We start from the raw sequence: 13,524 nt of genomic DNA, 5'->3' as shown, positions 1-13,524 counted from the left end.
CTTTTCTTTTGTTTTGACACATGAATTAATTCTTTTTAAAAAAAAATACTATTGCTGTGGGTGTGTTTAATATTTAGGAAATGGGCCAGAGGGATAAGTGTGTAACTGATTCTATATGTCTTGATGCATGCTCAATCATCCAGATAAGGAAAACCCAAAAAGTTCATTCTGTTTATCTGGATGTATTGTTTTCAGTGGGAGAAACTGATTCTATATATTTAGCTTTTGTTTTATGTAATATTTAACTTCAGATTAACTAACAGGGAAACTATACAAATTGTTATGAAGCTTCCACATTATTGGGATAAAAAGGGGGTGTTTTTCTGCTATTTTAGTATTGGATCTTCTGGATTTCTAATTTTTATTTGTATTTTTTTTCTTTCCACTAGAATTATTTTCCACTTTTTTGGCATTGTGCTGCATGTTTAGTTTACACTGATAAATGAATTCATCTACCTTGATGCGGAATGAATCCATACCAAATATTGACATACTTTTAAACAAGATTCACAAAACGAAATGGAGACAATAGCATACCCCTCAAATATATTGTTTCATTTAATAATCTCTGAAATTATGTGATGAGGACAAAATACTATGTAACTGCCACATTATGATCACATGATTTTAACATTAAACTCAAAGGTTAAAGCACTGTTTTCATTCTGTGTGACTTCATAAATCACTTTCTGACAGTTCTTCTTTTTTTCTAATAGTTGATTATTGAGCAATAAAAGGTGCTAGTTTCATCTCTGTCTGTGTCCCCCCCGGTCTGGCAGGTTTCACCTCTCAGGGAGAGGTACGATCCTAAATCCAGCATCTGTGTAATAAAATTAAGAGGCACATATCATGAGCTTTTTTCCAGCTTTGATTGCAGGATTTATCCTCCTTCCTCAACAAAGAAACAAACTCATCAGTCTCTCCCCATCATAACCAGCATCTCATTGTCAGAAAGTGCATAAATGACCTTAGTGAGTATCGTTACATGACAACTGAAGCACAATAAGACTGAATCTCATGTCCATTAATTTTGTTCCTCAGTTGTACTACAACTACACAGTGACCATTGTAACAATATCTGAACATTGGCAAACATTGGCCATGGTATCTTGACGCATGCTCAATCATACAGGTAAGTAAATTCCCAAAAGTTGATTCTGTTCTTCTCATTTTCAGTGGGAGAAATGTTTCGTCACTAATCCAGGTGACTTCTTCAGTCTCAGCTGACTGCAGGTTTCCTCAACCTTATAAACAGTACATTTGCATAATGACTGAATTGAATTGAATTGAATATTGTTCAGGAATTTCACAAATTTGTTTAAGTCTAATGTGTTGGCTTACAGGTGAACTTTTTTCTAGAGGTGGATAGGATGAAAACTTCCAGCATGACACAATGTTTTCCAATCAGCAGCTTTGTAGTAAAGAGAAGATTTGCCTTTTTTGGTTACTTCTATGTCAAGAAAGTTAACTTCTTTAGTACTGTGATCAGGGATAACACGTAAACCCGCAAAGTGTCCATGTAAAAAGTTCTACAAACTCCAGAAGAGTGGCAACTGAGGTGGCAAAAGTGCAGGCATGTTTTACTTAAGTAGAAGTATAGCTGCTAGTGTCAAAAATACTTGAGTAAAAGTTTGATAAAGTATGGGCTCAGACATGTGCTCAAAGTAAGAAAGTCAAAGTAGTAACCTAACTGAACCTTGTGCTATAATAAAATAATATTAGTAGATAGGACTACAAACTTAGTCTGGTGGTAAAAACACAAGGGACTCACATTTGACAGCTTGCGGGATGGAGGTTGGGGCTAACAACACGGTCTGGTAAAAGAGTCTAACATACATGTTTTGCATGGTGTTGCTGCAGATAAAGAGCCATGAACTACTCCCCTTGTTTATGGGGATTGCCAGTTTGTTGGGTTTTTTTTAGAGACACAGAGAGTGAGAGAGATCATGTTCTACATTACTTTAAAAAAGGGATTTTAGGAGCTGATAATATATGAAGCAGTGTTCTTAGAAACTTGGAATATCCTGGCTTTTGGCATTGAGTGTTAAATTGTGACAGTTTCAATAAAGCCTGCAAATTCTTGCATTTGTACTGGAGAGCAAAGAAAAATTAGACGCTACTTGTACTATTGAAATTCAGTTTCATTAAAACCACGTAAACAGACATGAAGAAGAATGTATTTGTAAAACAAATGGTAATGTGTGAGAACTATAAGACAGACTGTTTCTGCTAGTGAAACAGTTTGTGTTGTTAATCCTGAATGATTCATGGTCACAACATTTACATAAGAAAAGGATCATTTTACTCCACGCACATTTGGAAAATCGCAGTTTGACAATAAATATCCCAGAATAATTAGGATTTGAGATTGCTGCAGCAACATCAGAAAAGAAAAATTCACTTTGCTTTCATTTTAAATATATAAATTTGAAGGTTTTTTATGTAAAACATAAAAACATAAAAACAACAATACTTAAGACGTTAAAGAAGGCCTGATGAAATTTGTGAATATCTAGATCATTGGTGTTGCCATCTGAGAGTCTACAGGGCCAAAGCTGAGTTTTAGAAATAGAAGATGGTAACATGAGACATGTTAACTTTGACAACACTAACATCTAGTTTAAGGTGTACGAAGTATATGCATCACAGAAGCTAAAAAGGAGTTGCTTCTCCCTAGATTTGTTCAAATAAATTACAACTGCTCTGCATAAGTTCTATGCATAATACAAGAAAAGGTCCATTAATAGTTCACATGATCTAAGTACGACTCGATCGGAGTCTCAAATGTTAAAGTACACTTACTGATTGTACTTGAGAATATGAGCTAGTGTAGATGCTCTGAAAGCACCCTGACTGAAAAAAGAAGTACACATTTACAGCTGTGCTGTAACTTCACATATTGTGAAGTTTTCTGTCTTTTCTTTGAGAAAAGAACAACAGAGGAGTCATAAAATCCATGGCATACTGATATTATGTAAGTAATGCACACAGACATCATATGTTTAAAAAAAAAAGGTGAGCACAACAGTTAAGGTATGGTTCCCCATACAGTCCATGCATGCTTTGTCATAGATGTAAGAGGAGGATAGAAGTGGAGAGAGAGGAATGGGAAGGTTTGCTCTGAGTGTGATCGATCCTCCTTTGAGGATATTCTGGGTGATTTAGTAATTCATAGAAACATTTGTGAGAGTGTGCGCAGCTACCCTGAAAAACATTTTCTACCTAAAAGGTTGACTCATTTAATTACATGTAAATTTTCCATGTAACTCTAATGCCACATGGATAAACCTGGAGCCAAAGGATTTCTCCACTTTAGTTCCTCCTGGAGCAACACAGCCATTCAAAGGAGAAAGAGAATCCATCAGATTACAGCACTGACACACATGGAGACATTAACACCGACAGCTCATACGTACTCGTTTTTCATTGCAAACATCAGTTTCCATGGCGATATATCCTGGTCCTGAACATTTGGGATGTTTTTAGTATTTCTAATTTGCACAGAGGGCCTGCAATACATTTAAAATGCACTCTATAAAAAGCTTTGACATGTTCACACTGAAGTTTGCTGCCAGCACCTGTATTCAGCACAATGATGAAAATCCTCTCTTGCACTATAATGTCTCCCACAGGGTAACAACTTGTACTCTGGAAAAAGGATATGGGCTGGATCGTCAACAGTTGTATAAGCCTGATGGATTTTGACTTTAGTGTAAGGAAGCCAAACCAGGCTCCCAACACAAATCTAATCAAACTTTCAAGCAGCGCATTATAAAAAGAATACTTAAACTTAGACCTCACTCCAAACAAACTGAGCCTATAACGAAAATTAAGCCTTTGAGCCTAAAAAACACAACATGCTCTTGCTATTTAAATAATTTGTTGATATAGATACCAGAGCTGCTCTATTGTGCATCCATCAGTTACCACTGAGTCATGAGAACATATATGGAGGACCACAAGAGCCACGTGCATCGAAATAAAGAATTATGTGCTTAAATATCGCATTGTAGAATAAATTCTGCATTTGTATATTCATTTTTGAATTCCACATTAACAGTGTTGGGACTAACGCGTTATTAAGTAACGCGTTACAGTAACTACGTTATTATTGTGGTAACGAGCACGGTAACTAGTTATTATGCCAAAACCAGGAACACGTTACTCGTTACTGGGATTTAGATAGGCTCGTTATTCGTTACTTCGTGTGGTGGCTATCGCGGAGCTTCCACAGATTCAGTAACATTAGCAAGTGGTGGAAGCCAGCAGGTGGATGAAGGAAAAGGGAGGCAAGAGGAGAGACCCGAAGCGGCCGCCGGTCCGAGTATCAGGTGAACTGAACTTCAGGTAAGAAGTTATGACCTGCAGTCCATCTGGGTCAGATATAAACCAAGTTTAGGTGGAGTTTATTTTCGTTATGCTGACTTTTTCGTACTGCGTGCTAGCTAGCATGACGGGGTTTCTATACAGCTGGGTGGTGCTATGTTACTGATGTTGAACTTTATTTTGTTCATAGGTTAATTATTAGAGTTGCCAATCGTCCCGTAAAAAAACGGAATCCTCTCGTATTCAGAGAAAATATTATGGGTTTCTTATTGAGGTGAAAAGGAACAGTTTGTCCCGGACTTCAGCTACAATGAAAAAGACACAAAGCTGAAGTTATTCTGTGTTTACGCTGCACAGCTGCCTCTCATTCTCTCCCCCTCCCTCTCCTGTTTCTACTTCAATCATGAAACTGATCAATGATCAGCTGATCGGCTTTTCTCTCTTGTTTATTTATCGCCCACTTTGCGCCAGAAAGTAAACCAGCGGATGTCGCGCTAAACAACAGCAGCACGTTTAAGCTTGATCAGCTGTTGTTAGAATTTATCTAATATTACTTTCTACTATCAGCTGATGTTTGCTGGAGCCACAGCTGTAAAGCTGCTGGTCATGATATGGTTTGGTTATCTGGTGAGAGGGAAACATGAAGATGAAACCAGGAGATGTCCTTACTGGATCATCAGAGCTGTGATGGAGAAACAGGTTTACCTTTTAGGTGACATGAATGAGTTGAAGGGAAGTTATGAACTGTTTCTGAGAGACAAATAACACCAGGATCCTTTTCTAGGTAGCTGACAGCTGGTAACTGTGCAGGGGCGGGTCTAGCAAAGTGTTGCCAGGGGGCCAGGTAGGGCATTAACAGGGAGAGGGGGCACAAGGAAATACTTTTCTTTCTTATTCTCATTTAAAATGTCTCGCTTTTAAAAAAATAATTATCTGAATATCACAACAAACGATTGACAGATTAATGCATATATACCATCAAAACAGTGTACATCACTGTTACAACAGTGTTTATTTTCATTCAAAGGCTTTATGATTTTTTCCTATAATGGTGGGCCGGTCTCTAGTCAAATTCCCCGGGACGATTTTTTTTTGTCCCAGTCCAGCTCTGTATGCAGCTCATCTGCAGTCTGGTGTTACCTACATCTTCCTATTCAGAAGGCAGAATTTCCGAGTTCTGAGTACAATCGAAAGCACCATGACTGCAGTTTTTGTGTTGGATGTAAAAAGCAGGCTAGAATCATGCGGCAGTCAACGACGGTCCAGGCGTGGGATTTCTCTCGTGGAAATGTGCACATTATTTTTTCCTTTCTCTTGGTAGGTGGCACAGTGCACTTGTGGCAAGTAAGCAAGCTAGAAGACTGGCAATCTGGCTGGTATCCAGTTACGGAAGCAACACGTTAACAAGAGAATTATGAGTAAAACCAAAGTTACTTTCCCTAGTAACTAGCTACTGTGAAAGTAACGAGTAACTTGAAGTAACTGAGTTACTTTTGATAGAAGTAACTAGTAATGTAACTAAGTTACTAATTTAAAGTAACTTACCCAACACTGCACATTAATAAACTGATTTTTAAAATGCTTTTTAAAATGGTGATCCCACTCTTCATTTCAAAATCCATTTCCCTTTCCTGTTCGCTCAGGGATTAACATTTGGATTAGCAGCTGATTAGCAGCTTCATTTTAAAAATCCTGCTGCAATGCAAATTAGCCACACAGGCTGTCTGCCTAGATTTTTCTCTGCTTCCTTTTGTGCTCATAGCTTGCATGTGTGCTCGTACAAAGGCCGTTCAGCCTCATGATTCACACTCAGCTCGACCCGGATATGTGATGAATGAAGGAACCCTGCAGTTAAACGGAGAGCTGAACCTCTGACTGTGTGCCTGTTTACTTAGTCTGACTACCTTTTGAAGGTAACGTGCTAGCATGGCTAAGGCTAGCATCACCGCACGTAGCCCCGTTATTTTAAGGTCATCTTAGCTTATGAAAATGTTACATCGCAGCTGTAAAAGCTAGCTACGTGTTTTGTAAGCTGCTGTGCTCTTCACAAATAAAGCTTGAAGCAGCTAAGACTATTAGAACCAGCACTGAGCCCTGTGTTAACCATTCCTCGCCGTCTTTCCCCTGACCGTGGTCGGGAGACGCAAGGGGAGATGTTTCCTCCAGGGCCGAAGTTTTGTCCTCCTTCGGGGTTAACTCCTTTCACTTTTGTGGAGTAGTGAGGCAGGCAGAAATCAGCCAAGACACCCAGGAATACTGAAGAGATGAGGCTTTACTAATGGTACTGCACATTTCAGTACACAATGTGTAGCAACCCTTGGCATCAAGAACGACAGAAGAGTCTCTAACGGGTGCAGCCATTTATTTCCTCACCAAACATGGCTCATTCTCTGGACATCGTTGACCACCGTGAAAACTATAAAATAAGAAAAAATTGATACCCATACAGTCCTTTTGAACCATAACAATAAGCAATAACAAAAAAATAAGCTTAAATTAAATCAGGTAAATTCAAAACAAGTAAATTCTGAGATTTACAGTCACTGATTAAATAAAACAAAAAAGGGTTGCTTTAAATGGCATCAAAGTGTTTCACAGTTCAGTTGAATAAAATATAACAACAGATCACATCGCATCACATACCTCAGTCTGCTTGACTAGGGTGCAAACTCATGTGAACACTTAAACGTTCGGCCTGTTTCTCATGGGGGGCTGCTTGCTTGAGTGACACTCGTCGCTGAAAAATAGCACATGGATGTATGCAACGTAATTACAGAACAAGAAAGTTTTCAGATAGCTCACAATCCAAACGCAGTAACATACCTTACATTAGGAACAAACTTAACACATATTATCAAAGTATTATTGCAACTTACATGGACTTTATACAGCGTATTCCTGTGCACGACAGCCTGCTCTATACAGGTTACGGGGCACGCCTCTGAGCGCATCTGTCATTAACAGTGTTGGGTAAGTTACTTTAAAATAGTAACTTAGTTACATTACTAGTTACTTCTCTCAAAAGTAACTCAGTTACTTCAAGTTACTCGTTACTTTCAAAGTAACTAGTTACTAGGGAAAGTAACTTTGGTTTTACTCATAATTCTCTTGTTAATGTATTGCTTCCATAACTTTGCCAGTCTTCTAGCTTGCTTACTTGCCACAAGTGCACTGTGCCACCTACCAATAGAAAGGAAAAGATAATGTGCATATTTCCACTAGAGAAATCCCACGCCTGGACCGTCATTGACTGCTGCCATGATTCTAGCCTACGTCACAGTGTCATGTGCGCCTTTTACATCAACACAAAAACTGCAGTCGTGGTGCTTTGATTGTACTCAGAACTCGGAAATTCTGCCTTCTGAATAGGAAGATGTAGGTAACACCAGACTGCAGATGAGCTGCATACAGGGCTGGACTGGGACAGAAAATTGTCCCGGGCATTTTGACTAGAGACCGGCCCACCATTATAGGAAAAATCATAAAGCCTTTGAATGAAAATAAACACTGTTGTGACAGTGATGTACACTGTTTTGATGGTATATATGCATCAATCTATCAATCGTTTGTTGTAAGATTCAGATTATTATTTTTTAAAAGATAGACATTTTAAATGAGAATAAGAAAGAAAAGTATTTCTTTGTGCCCCCCTCTCCCTGTTAATGCCCTACCTGGCCCCCTGGCAACACTTTGCTAGACCCGCCCCTGCACAGTTACCAGCTGTCAGCTACGTAGAAAAGGATCCTGGTGTTATTTGTCTCTCAGAAACAGTTCATAACATCAACTCATTCATGTCACCTAAAAGGTAAACCTGTTTCTCCATCACCTGTTCAGCTCTGATGATTCAGTAAGGACATCTCCTGGTTTCATCTTCATGTTTCCCTCTCACCAGATAACCAAACCAAATCATGACCAGCATCTTTTTTGCAGCTGTGGCTCCAGCAAACATCAGCTGATATTAGAAATTAATATTAAATAAATTCTAACAACAGCTGATCAAGCTTAAAAGTGCTGCTGTTGTTTAGCGCGACATCCGCTGGTTTCCTCTTTCGGCGCAAAGTGAGCGATAAACAAACAAGAGAGCCGATCAGCTGATCACTGATCAGTTTTCATGATTGAAGTAGAAACGGGAGAGGGAGGGGGGAGAATGAAAGAAGAAGAGGCAGCTGTGCAGCAAAGACACAGAATAAATCCAGCTTTGTGCCTTTTCCATTGTAGCTGAATTACGGGACAAACTGTTCCTTTTCACCTCAATAAGAAACGCGTAATATTTTCTCTGAATACCAGACGGGATGGTTGGCAACTCTAATAACTTATGAACAAAATAAAGTTCAACATCATTAACTTCATAGCACCATCCAGCTGTATAGAAACTCCGTCATGCTAGCTAGCACGCAGTACGGAAAAAGTCAGCACAACGAAAATAAACTCCACCTAAACTCGGTTTATATCTGACCCAGAGAGACTGCAGGTCATAACTTCTTACCTGAAGTTCAGTTCACACTTGGACCGGCGGCCGCCTCGGGTCTCTTTTCCTTCTGCGTCCCTTTTCCTTCATCCACCTGCTGCCTCCACCACTTGCTAATGTTACTGAATCTGTGGAAGCTCCGCGATAGCCACCACATGAAGTAACGAGTAACGAGCCAATCTAAATCCCAGTAACGAGTAACGCGTTCCTGATTTTGGCATAATAACTAGTTACCGTGCTCGTTACCACAATAATAACGTAATTACTGTAACGCGTTACTTAATAACGCGTTAGTCCCAACACTGGTCATTAATGCTACTGCGCACAAAGCTCCAACAACCCCCATAACGATAATTTATGGGACAGAGCAGCGGTTCGTTACACACTGCATCGGCTGTAGCCCGTTAGAACACTGCCCCCAGTCGCCGTCTCTACCTTCAACATTTTTCGCTCACAGCGTCTCTTTACGCGCATGCTCACACACACCACATATACTCCTCACATGGCACCCTGTCAACTCCCGCAACACTACCCCACCCTGGATGGCAATTAAGCAATAGTTTCACTCCAGCATTGCAATGCATAGAACTGGTACACAATCCCTATACAGCTTAGCGTCCACAAGAGATAAATGTGTCAGCCATTACTGCAGATAAGGTGAGGCATAGTATCCACTAATGCACATCAGTGACAAAAAAAAGTTGGCTGAATTAAGGTGTGCATACTTGTGCAAAATGAAACATTTCAAGTGTTTTCAAGTAGAAAAGAAATTACATTCAGGTGTCAAGCCTCCACCTATTGGCCAGTTTGAAGTTTATTGGCATGTGTCTATTGGCTGGTCTGGGCCCAGTTGGCCAATCACACGCCGAGGATTACTACAAATGAGCAGCTCCCTGGCCAGCTGGTGGCTACTGGCTTCTGCTTTGACAAACATTTTTGAACAGACTTATTTATATTGTGTGTGGTGGCAGGCTGGACAGGTAAGCTGGGGTACCCTCTACACTGGTTGTAGGTAGTGATGGGCAGATGAAGCTTCATGAAGCACTGAAGCTTTTCATCCAATTGGTTCATCCCAGCGCAAAGCTTCTTGAAGCTTCATTTGCTCTAGTAGGACACCTGCTGGACGTAAAAATATTAGTTGTCATGAATTTGAAGAGTGTGGCCTTTTGCACACAGCCTGTAAATGTCAACAACAAAAGGAGTGTGTAAAACATGTATATTGTAGTGGTGGCAGTATACTGTGTATATTTATACTGGCAGTATGGAAAATGATCATTTGGAAATACTTAAAATGGAAACGATCATTTACTGTGAGGTGAGGTGTGGCTGGGGTGTGGACAGTGGTTGTGCTTTTGTAACGTTGAGGTATGGACAGCTACACACTGAGGCTTTGAGCCTCAGTCCTGCCTGTTCACATTTTATTCTGTAAAAACTAAATTTTCACTGCTTTTATGACCTTTTTAGTGGGGAGAACATAGCTGGGATTTAATGATTTAACAAATCTTAAATCCTTTGTCCTCCACAATGCTAAATGGCTGGGAGTCCTCAATCACCATGCTAACCAGGTCTTCATCTATTTGAGATTGTTCTCCTGAGGAAAGACAATAAAGACAAAGCACAAATATAAATATCACACACGTAACTTATTACAGTTGTATAATATTGTTATATCATTTAATAACATTACTGCATGCTATATTATCACTGCATTTGATGGCTCACCTGGTCTTGCTCCACATTCGGTGTTCCCCCTATTCTCATGCAAAGCTCTGTAGTGCCTAAGCATGGATGAGGTGTTGTTGTTATATCCCAGCTCCCTGGCACATAGCAAACACTTCACCTTGTACAAAAGTACAGACAGCTTAACATGAATTGTATTGCACCATCAGTATTATGAAAATACATCTTCTGTTGAAATTTACATACCTTGTTGGGAGGAATAAGATCAAAATGTTCCCACACAGGGGAGGACATCCTCCTCTTCTTAGCTGGCTCCATTCTCTCCTGACTTTCTCTCCTCACTCTCATAAACCTCCAAACTGTCTCCAAACTCTCACTAACAGCAACTCTCCATCAAACACCCACATTTTGAATGAAGTCTGAGGGGTTTATATCGCTGTCATATCTCGCGGCAAAGTTCAAACCACTTCATGAACCAGTCACGTGGTACAGCCGGGCAGCGAGGCTTCTGACGTCATCATTTTCAGCTCCTCCCATAAATGAAGCAAGCCTCGATACGCGCATCGCGGAAACGCCCCCTCCATTACTCGACACACGCTTCGAAGCCTCGATACAGAACGTCACATCACTAGTTGTAGGTTTTACTGTTAGTCACACTAGGTTATGCGGTTGATGCCACTCTTGTATGTTTTCACTGACCTTTTGTCGAGTAGCTAGGTAGGCCTTTTGTTTTGCATGTTTTCTTTCAGTTAGGCCCTGGAAGCTATCGACCTCTTTTTGTTTTATTAATTTCTTTGATTTGGATCAACTGCTCAGTCCTCCTCCCCCACCTCTTTTCTGTTAAGTTTGACTATCCAGGCAAGCAACCAATAAATCCTGCCTGATACTTAACTGTTCTGTGGTCTTCCTCCTTCATTGATTGTGGTTGTCCAGTGTTGCTGTCTCCTACCTACCTTTGCCTCTACCATGGTGGGGGGGACATAACACAAGTGGGGGCTCGTCTGGGATCGTTTTATGCTGTGGACAACCTATATTAATGAAAGTGTGCCGTGATTTTTTTTTTTTTTTTTTTTTTTAGGGTGTCTACGTTTCATGGTTGCTGTCGAATATGAGTTTTGACCTGCTTGATTTTGTTACTCAACCTAGCGTTGAAAAAATTGACTTGTGTCGCAAAGACGACTTGTTAAGTATTGCTGCCCAGTATAAACTTTCCGTACCAAAATATGGAGTGAAGGAGGATATTAAGCAGGCTTTGTTGGAGGGGTTAATCGAGTTGGGTATTTTAATTAGCCCTGTTACAACTGAGGTACCTTCTCAGGACCCTTTAGCTTCCCCTGGAGCCTCTGCTAATCCAGCTTCTCCAGAGAGAACTGAAGAGCAAGCTCTGCTTGCTACACCTCTGGGTGCCCAAGTTAACTTGGATGTGGCTCCCCAAACTCTACCTCGCTTTAAGCTTTTCACTCCAGAATCCCAAATATCTAGCAGTGATGCAAAGCTTAAGGTTCGCTTACTACGTTTACAGTTGGAGGCACAAGAGAAGGATAAGGTGCGTAAAGCAGGTTATGATCTCCGGCTGGAGGTCCGTAGGCTTGAGATGGAAGCTGAAAAGGAAATCAGGTTAAAGCAGCTTGAAGTAGAAGCACTGAAGCTGTCATCAGGGCAGAAAACAGATGCCACCAAAGAAACCCCAAAAGTCTCCCCAAAAATTTTGATGTTAGCAAAAATATTGCTCTAGTACCTACCTTTCGTGAGACTGAGGTAGATTCATATTTCAACGCTTTTGAAAAAGTAGCTACTGCTCTGAACTGGCCAAGAGATATGTCGCCCATTTTACTTCAGTGTAAATTAGTGGGCAAAGCTCAGGAGGTAGTAGCTTCACTTCTGTTAGAGCAGAGCATGAAATATGAAGTATTGAAGGAAACAATTGTACGTGCCTATGAACTGGTACCTGAGGCCTACAGGCAGAAATTTAGGAACCACAAGAAGTCCAGCAGTCAAACGTATGTGGAGTTTGCACATGAAAAAGGGGCTCTTTTTGATAAGTGGTATGCTGCTAACGGAGTTGTGGATGATTATGAGTCTCTGCGCGAGTTAATGCTACTGGAGGATTTTAAAAATTCATTACCTGAGAGAGTCATAATGTTCTTAAATGAACAGAAGGTGACGTCAATGTCAAAAGCAGCTGTGTTGGCTGATGAGTTTGTGTTGACACATAAGAATGTTTTTACTCCTATTTCCCATCCAGATAGGCCCACAGCCTTGCGCTCAGCACGGCTTGAGTATAGTTGCTCTGCTGCGAGGCCAGTGAGGTTACCTTCACCTCCCCATGGTGAGCGTGAATGCTTTTATTGCCATAAAAAGGGTCATCTTATTGCAGATTGTCAGGCATTAAAGTGTAAACAGCAACTATCCTCGCAACCAAAAGAGGTGGGACTGATTAAAGCTACAGAGAACGGGAGGGCACTTCAACCGAACAATAACCACCCTGATCCCTGTTTCAAACCATTCATTCTAGAGGGAGTGGTTTCACTGACTGGGAATGCAAAAGATCATCAACCAGTAAAAATACTGAGAGATACAGGGGCCTCTCAGTCCATCATTAGAGGAAAATGTCTTACCGTTTTCAGAGGAGTCATTTTGCCAGTCTAGTGTCATTGTCCAGGGAGTAGAACTCGGATTTGTGTCTGCCCCTTTGCACACTATTCACATTCAGTCTTCCTTAGTCAGTGGGATAGTTAAAGTGGCTATTCGTTCTGCATTGCCTATCCCGGGGATTGACTTCATCCTAGGTAATGACCTTGCTGGAGGCAAGGTCATCCCCGTTCCTGAAGTGTTAGACCAACCCGAGCTGAGCCTGGACTCTGACTCAGCCCAAGACCAGCCTGCCATTTTTCCAGCTTGTGTAGTTACGAGGGCCCTGACAAAAAAGTTTGGTCCTGACTTGGCCGATTCCTTTATGAGGTCAGATCCCTTTGGTGATGTGATCAAATTTACCTCTGGATCTAAGTTTCAGGCCACAGTTCCACCTGCTGACAAAACACAACCAATCC

At 40.7% G+C, this 13,524-nt stretch overlaps 1 long non-coding RNA gene across 2 annotated transcripts; it reads right to left on the bottom strand.

Moving 5' to 3' along the window:
- Positions 1-6,056: 6,056 nt before the first annotated feature.
- On the bottom strand, positions 6,057-11,900 carry LOC308392512. 2 transcript variants are annotated; one of them, XR_013970825.1, is made up of 3 exons: positions 10,517-11,900; positions 6,970-10,385; positions 6,057-6,742 (listed from the first exon to the last, which is right to left on the bottom strand). It is a non-coding gene; the product is annotated as an uncharacterized lncRNA (long non-coding RNA). The 2 variants fall into 2 exon arrangements; XR_013970826.1 differs by having other exon boundaries at positions 6,057-10,385; positions 10,517-10,634; positions 10,721-11,900.
- Between the last annotated feature and the right edge of the window lie 1,624 nt (positions 11,901-13,524).

The sequence above is a fragment of the Rhamphochromis sp. 'chilingali' genome (genome assembly GCF_963969265.1).
Source record: "Rhamphochromis sp. 'chilingali' genome assembly, chromosome: 1".
Classification (NCBI taxonomy): domain Eukaryota; kingdom Metazoa; phylum Chordata; class Actinopteri; order Cichliformes; family Cichlidae; genus Rhamphochromis; species Rhamphochromis sp. 'chilingali'.
This window is presented reverse-complemented; position numbering and strand designations above follow the sequence as displayed.